The 7,585-nt window shown below is 50.6% G+C and overlaps 1 long non-coding RNA gene across 1 annotated transcript; it reads right to left on the bottom strand.

Moving 5' to 3' along the window:
- Positions 1 to 1,862: 1,862 nt before the first annotated feature.
- Positions 1,863 to 6,956, bottom strand: LOC109294943. Its single transcript, XR_002096652.1, has 2 exons — positions 6,870 to 6,956; positions 1,863 to 4,765 (listed from the first exon to the last, which is right to left on the bottom strand). It is a non-coding gene; the product is annotated as an uncharacterized LOC109294943 (long non-coding RNA).
- Positions 6,957 to 7,585: the final 629 nt, after the last annotated feature.

Here is a 7,585-nt window from a genome sequence, read left to right as displayed (position 1 = left end):
TGGTACCTGCAGCACCTCCCACCAGTGGGCAAGGCTGCCTCGAACAAGCACAAAGCACTCCCCAATCAAGACCTACAAGTCAGCACCAGTCTCTCCCCTCCTAAGGACCAAGGGAGACTTTGCAGATCTCAGCACCCAAGCTCACCTGGGTCTAATTTATCTAACGCTGTTTGGGACATTTTGCACCGTGCCAGAATGCATGCATTCTCCGTCCCCAGGGTGTAGCACTCAGAGAGCATCCAGCAAACGGGCCCACAGTGCAACACTGCCACTTAGTGGATTATTCAGCTCAGAAACCCATAGCAATGTCAACTCGGGGAGGTGGGGAGGATGCTTTATTTGGGCTGTAACTGCTACGGCTTTGACTTGTTCAGCCAATGCTTCGCAGTATGGGAGCAATAACAGCAGCACCCGTTTAAGAGGCACAAGAGCAACATGGCAGAACACGGGGTGAGGAGGAGGGGAACAAAGAAACTCGCCCTCCTCCATCTGGGCTCGAGGAAAAGGGTACCACAGTGAGAGCCGAGAGCGAGAAGGGGAAAGGGCTTCGTACCATAGGAAAGGAGAAGTGAGAGGGCCAGGAAATTGCACTGGTGGAGACCAGGAGCCAGTGGGTGGGAGAGCGGTAGGCTTGACCCAAGTGTCCCCGAGAGAGAGACAGACCTTGGACTGGAGCTGGGCTTGGAGAGCACAGCTAGAGAATGAGGAGTGCAGTAACACCGTTGCAAGCAGTTGGTACCTCTGCACCTAGGTGGGGTGGACTGCTGGGGATGAGTGGCCATCAGGCAGCTCCCAGCACAACCCAGCATTCCCCGTCACTGCTACAAAGGAGGAACCTACCAAGAGGGAACGTTTCGCTTTATTGGTTGGAAGATGCAATGGAGGGAGAGGAAGAAAAACAGTCAGCGAAAAGAAAAACAAAGCAGATCAATACAGGCCTGGCTGCTGGTTAAAAATAAATCAACACACCGCAGGGCCAGGAAGAAAAGCCTGGCCCTGCGTCTCTAAAAGCACCATCAGACAGGAACGCAATGCACTTGAGTGCTGCTTTATTGACTTCTTGGCAAGCCGGGCAGACCGCCGGCCCCTCTCCCTGCACTCTCCTGCTGCCAATCCCCCTTGCGTCACGCATGCAAACAGACTGAAACCAGAAGCGAGCATTAGCGGCGAGTGCTGCGATCGGCAGCGCACACAATCGATGCCATTAACCCCAGCAGGAGCCCCAGTCGATTGGCCTCACAGTTCAGCGGCCAGTCGCTCGATGCAAACCCCACAAAGATCACAGGGGCCCTCATGTAAACGTTGCTAATCGGGCTTGGTCTTAAACAATGGCACTTGTTTCAAGCAGACTAGACAGCAGCACTGCACGACACGCTCGCTGTGTAGCATTACAGAGGGTCCCACCACCAACTCCCCCCTGGCTCCAAAGGTTGGTGGGTATCCTGTTGCTCAGGCCTCTAGATGACCATCAAGTCAGGATCAGAAGTGCTGAAGGGGCTGGAGGGAGTGGACTGGGGACACGGAAGAATATAGGCACCCCCAGTTGTTTTTGGAAGCGCTCTAGGAAGTTACACTCAAGGCGGGTTGTATGAAGGTACCAATGTGGAAGCAAACTCGCTTTCAGAGCCATTCAGACAACACCGACAGGAGTCTCCTGGCCCAACTCCTCTACCGCTGGGATCAGGACCGTAAAAAGCCACCCCCCTGCAAGGGCTACCCTGGCCTTATTCCAACTGCCCACCAGAAAGGCGTCTCCACCCGCCCCGGGAGCAGTTCTCGACACTGTGCTGATGCACGCTCTTCTTCTGGGAAGGCAGGAGGGCACGGGAGGCTGCAGGGAGGGAAGGAGCCTGACATCTGGGTTGTCAGCATTCTTCATTTATTTCTCCCACAAGATGCATTAACAATGATTTAAAGCAACCAAATGTCTGAGAGAGCAGGAATGGCAGAGGATAATCTTGGCCAGCTGGGAGCAAACCCAGGTTGAGAAACTGTCTCCGAAGAGGCAGAATGTAAAATGAGCTCCTATGATTAAAGGGGAGGGAAGAAGAGGGAATAGCTTCCACCGTGGAGCAGCAAAGGGTCAGAACCTTCTCTACCCGAAGCATGGTTAGATTAAAAGCGATGAAGAGGCTTTTCTCCTGGTCCCTTTGGCACCCCTAGAAACACCCCTGCGCAGAGGGCTTAAGCAGTATTCAGGTATTGGGTGCCCCTCTATACTGGGAAAGCACGAGGACTCTTCCTTAATTAATTCAGCCTACCACGCACCATTAAACTGGTCCCTTGCAGGTGGCATTCATTGTAGGTGCAAGCCCTCCACCCCAATTGCACATCCCAAACACAAGACACCCCACACTGCTGCCAGAACGGGCGCTTCTGTCTGGTATTGGAATCATTACAAATACATACTTTAAAAAAAAAAATAGGTCCCCTTTACTTCCACCAGAATCATTAAATCATCCACATGTTAAAATACACAATCATTATTTTCTTGGAATCATCCATTCCAACAAACCCAGGAAAATCAAAGCTTGCCGACTCCCTTGGTCCAACTAGGAACAAGAGCTTAAAGGATAAAAAAAAAAAAATGCCTCACTTGCAGCTAATGGAAGTCCAATGAGCATGACGGCAAAAATGCTGAGCCACACAGGTTGGCTAAGAGGATTGAAGTAAACTGTCTGACTTCAGGGCTCTGCAAATCAAGCTTTAGGGGAAATTAGGTTCGTGCTGGGGGCTGAAGAGTTAAGGGAAATGTCAGCTCCTGTTACAGAGCGCAGAGGTAATGCAGCTGATGAATCAAAATCAGCTAGCTGAGGGCATGACCTGCAGGGCAGGAGGGGCTTGGACCATGGCAGCTGACCGTAATGCAGCAAATCAGCAAGGAAAAAGTGCTTAAACTGAGCATTAAAGGATAAAAAGGAGCTGAGGTTGGGGCAGGCCGAGGCACTGGCATGTCTCCCTGGGAAGGCATTTCCACAAATACTTTTGCTGCTAAACCCAAAGGGTGTCTGTGCCTCCCCAAGGCGTGCAGGGAGGGATGGAGAGGGGTGCCTTGCCTACAGTGGCGAGGTACTAGGCCTTGTGTAGATGAACCCCAAGAGCATGGTGCTCCCAGGGCAACAGCTCTCCACTGCCGTGTGGCTGGTACAAAGCCACGCAGCGCTGCTGAAGGAGGAAGAGCTCCTTTCCTAATTGCCAGTTTCTCTCTCTTCAACAAGGAGAAATCGTTGCCAGCTAGAAGCTAACATCCTGTTTCCAGGGCTTCCCTTCCCACAGATGCTTAATGGACACACCTAACACCGCAGTCTGGCCTCACAGCTGCGCCTCCCCAGCCAGGGAACTCCTGCCAGCAGGATGACTCCTCTTGGCTTCCTATAACAAAGGCACTCCTCCTTCACAAGTGAGGGAGCATGTTAAGGCTTGCAAGACCGTCCTGCCCTCCATTGCCCAAGACCAGTGTCACCCCACTGGCTGCCCACGCAGGGGCGGAAGCCATGTGCTAAGAAAGCGTGCTGTAAGCAGGATCATTCCAGCCTAGTTCCCACCGTGCTGCCAGAGAGGTGGGCTGCACGTTTGTAATACATTCAAATACTCCCCACCCACCATCACCACAGGACCCACAACCACCCTCAGTGGTACAAATGATTCCCCTGCAGTCCGCTGGGCAGATGACCTGGCGCAGTCCAGAGTCCTAACACCACCAGCGCTACGGCCCTCCCTCAAGGAGGGGTTCCTGTTGAAGCAGAGCTGCCTCAGGTTAAGATCGATAGTGCACAGGGATCCGGCATCAGCTCCTCCTCAGGGTTATTCCTCCTCTTTGAACACGTCACAATCGCACAGGGAGCAAGACCCTCTGGCTTGGAGCACGGTCCTCAGCTAATCCTTCCACGTGTGATCACAGCCCTCCAAGTCCAGCAGCTGGGCAACTATCGAACATTTCTGCGGTGCAGGTGACGCTTGCAGGTCCTTTGGTTTGCTGCTGTTCCCTGACGCTTCGCTGATCTCGCAGCAAGCACGCACTAGTCACTGCTGGTGCTTCAGAGAAATGCTCTCCTAGTCAAGTGCCATCTTTCCTTTTCCAAAAGGGGTAACAACCTGTATTGCCATGGCACGATTTCCACCTCCGAGCTGCTGGGTGAGCACTAATAGCAACAGCCAGAACACCGCTGCCCCAGACGCACTGGTCCCTGAGCTATCCTCCCAGCTGCCCACGCTAACTGAACATAGCACCCACCCCTCAGCAAGCAAGAGGATCCCTCCTGACTGATCGCACTGGACACAGCCAGGTACAGAGTCTATTAATAAAGAAGTGACCATATACTGACATGGCAAGTGAAAGAACCCAACTCCCCAACAGCACTTCAGCTCAACTGCCCTACTTAGTAGAGGGTGGGGAATGAATGGAGGTGGGATATTCATTAGAATCCCCAAGCCAGAAGACAAGGCTCAAACACTCAGGTCCCATATGTTCAATCCACCTGAGAGAGTCACACGTTTGTTATGAAGAGTTTTAAAGTTTTCCCATGATTGGTCCCCATGCTGCAGGGCTCCTGTCACTCCACCTTCCCCTACACAAGGCGCACGGGAGAGGGGGAGACAGGGTTACACTGCCCTGCCCCCAGCAAGAACATTTCGTGCTGTTAATTAGCAGTCATTTTAAGCAGTTAGGACAAAATAACCCCCGAAAATTGGCGAGGCGATCCTGCAGCTGGGCATGCACCTTCTGGATCTGTCTGTGCAGATCGAGCCCCGGGTCCCACATCATCTGGAAAACAAAAAACACCCACACACCAGAATGAGCATTTATGGTTAGACAGAACAGTAGCGTCCTGGGAGAGGGCTGGGAACCGACAGAGCTGCGTGCCTATACACGCAGCTCTCCTCGCCTTTGGAAACACCCTGAAGAAATCAAAAGAACTTATTCTGGGGAGTCAAAGACTACATAATGTTAGTGTCTGTCCTGAGGGGAGAGAGGGAGCTAAGTGCAACCTGGCCTGGTTGGGATACAGCTGACTCTTTGCTTCAGGCAGATTTTTTGGGGATCTCTGAAGGAAAGGAACACATTGGGTGTGTTGCTGTAGTCCCAAAGTAAGGGCACACCTGGGCTACCACATTATCAACTGCTTTCTGTTCAAAGGAGACTACATATCCCTGTGGAAAAGCATTAGATTCCATCTCAAGAAACTTCAGCTCTATTCCCATTCCTGCCACTGTCCTGCTGGCCAAGTGCTATACCTCAGTTTTTCCGTCTGCAGAGGCGGGGCTGCCCCTTTTGCAAAGTGCTTTGATCCATCCTGATGAACAGCTTCCCGCACAGTGCCGCACAGAATACAGAGAAAGCGATATGAGAAAGCGGCACGTTCTCCAGAGGCGCAACAGCAGAGCTAGCTTGCAGTGTTAAAAGCCAAGCTTGCAAGTGTTCAGTCAGCAACGCTCCAGCCAGCAGAACTCCAGATAAGAAAACGATCCTTACTGTCAGCATATGCTTTATATGCATTAGCTGATCCAACGCAAAGGAGTCCAAGATGTTTGAGATGAGGCAGAGAGATTCCTTGGTTCTTAGAACAGCAGAGGGAGGGGACAAAAGGAGTGAACTGCTTGGCACAAAAAGAGATAGGAAGATAATGCAGGGACTTGAGGAGCGTAGGGAAGAGGATTTTAGGTCATGCATTGCCAGAGAAAAGCACACATGCAGTCTGCCCACAACACACATGCCACTTGCCATTATTCTCAACCTCCCCCTTCATACTGTGGAACCAGGGACAGGGAGAAACCCTACAGCGCTGCCTGCCCCTTACATTCACTTACACAGGAAACCGATCATGCAGCTCCTCAGACTCCCCCTAAACACTGCCCACACTTCTCTCCTTTACCTTCCCTGCCCGTCCCTGCACACTCCATATGCCTGGATCTAAAACTAAGGCATGTAGGCACCCCATTCCCACACAATTCTTTGCGGAGGACTACCTGAAAACACATCCTAGTGTCTGTGTGCCTCTGTGTTAGTTCTGAGATGTAGTCACTTGGCCCTTTATGCTACCACCCCCACTGGACTGGGTTTATGTGACATAGATCACCATTGTACTGTACCCTACGCACGCTGCAAGCAGTCACATAATAATACTATTATAGCACTGAGTCGGGACTTGAGGCACAATCAGAATAACGATCAGACAAGGCCATAGCAATTATGAGGTTAGAAATAAATTTAAGATGGAGACTGTTACCTCTTACAGGAAATCCTAACGGGTTTCATAGAGGATTTAAAATGTCTTCAGTGTTTGTGTAGCATTCAGTCTCCTAATGAAGGCAGCCTAACCTACTGCATTTAGGGAAGGCCTGGTCACCTGGCTTTCACCCCAGCACCAGGCTGCCAAGCTGATGCTAACACAGCAGGAGAAACCCTCTCTTTAACAAAATAAACAAGCACTAAACTTTTCTCCACGACTAAGTATTGTAAATGCAGTTAAATATTTATAGCTCTGACTGGGTAATGTTTATAAATAGGTCAATGTTGCATATAGGAATGTAAGCATAAATATGTATTTGTAAATAGCGTGCATATAAATATGGAAGAATCAAAACAAACAGACAAAACGTTCCCATGTAGACACCCAGCCCAGAATCCCAAGCAAGACAAACGACAAAGCAGTTTGCCCCAGACTATCAAAATTAATGGATCCTCAAAGCCTAACCCACCAGTGAGACCCACAGAGCTGGACACTGCACAAGTGGAGGCAAAGTTTCACCTAACTGGATCCAGTTGCAAGGTCTGCGCCAAAGCTTCTTGCATCTTTAAAACGGGATATTTATAGCAACTCGCAAGGAAACGGAGGAGGATTAAAAAAAAAAAAAAAAAGTCTACCTACCGCCTCAGATTTCTTGTTTCAAACACTGTGTCTTCATCGCTGTCAAGCGAAGTCATCTCCACATGTTCATCGTAGTTTGAAAGGAGACCATATTTCTTCCTCTGAGGTTTCTTCAATCTGAAATAAGTTTTGAATTCATTTACATCCACCTCTGGGCTAGAACTGAGGCAAATGGACCCAATTTAAGGGTCTTTTCCATAAGTCGCCACCGGCTTGTAAGGAGAAAGGGGGCCCTTGCGAGCAAAATGAAGCAAATGGGAAGTCTGGGGTGGTTTTACTAGTTCTCAGGTCTGATATCATGCCATTCAACGGGCGACCCCCGAAGCATCTCTGAAAAGCAACTTCCCAAAGCTGCTCCCCGCCGCTTCTCACATATGCGCCACCACCAAGTCCCCAAGACACTTCTACAGGTTGGTGAATTTAGAACAGAACCGTTATGCGGGGAGGATTTCCCATGCGGATACACTGGGTTCAGCTCACGCGGCTTCGGTCTTTGCCATCACAGCCAAAATGTGGGAAGGACGGAGTGAGAGCGTAATTTTTTAATGATGTTTCTAGATCAGCAAAAGCAGACGCAGCTCCTGTCTACCAGCAAGCAGAGAAAAAATAAGTCCTATTGGCAAAAGTCCTTTTTTTTTATTTAAGGGGAGCCTCCCAGGAGGGGAAGGGTCCCTTGGGTGCCCCGGGAGAGTGGATCCATAATCCCCCCCCCCCCC

Source organism: Gavialis gangeticus, unplaced genomic scaffold, assembly GCF_001723915.1.
Source record: "Gavialis gangeticus isolate Ggan-Ray unplaced genomic scaffold, GavGan_comp1, whole genome shotgun sequence".
Classification (NCBI taxonomy): Eukaryota; Metazoa; Chordata; order Crocodylia; family Gavialidae; genus Gavialis; species Gavialis gangeticus.
Note: the sequence above shows the minus strand (reverse complement) of the source record. Positions and strands in the feature narration are given on the sequence as shown.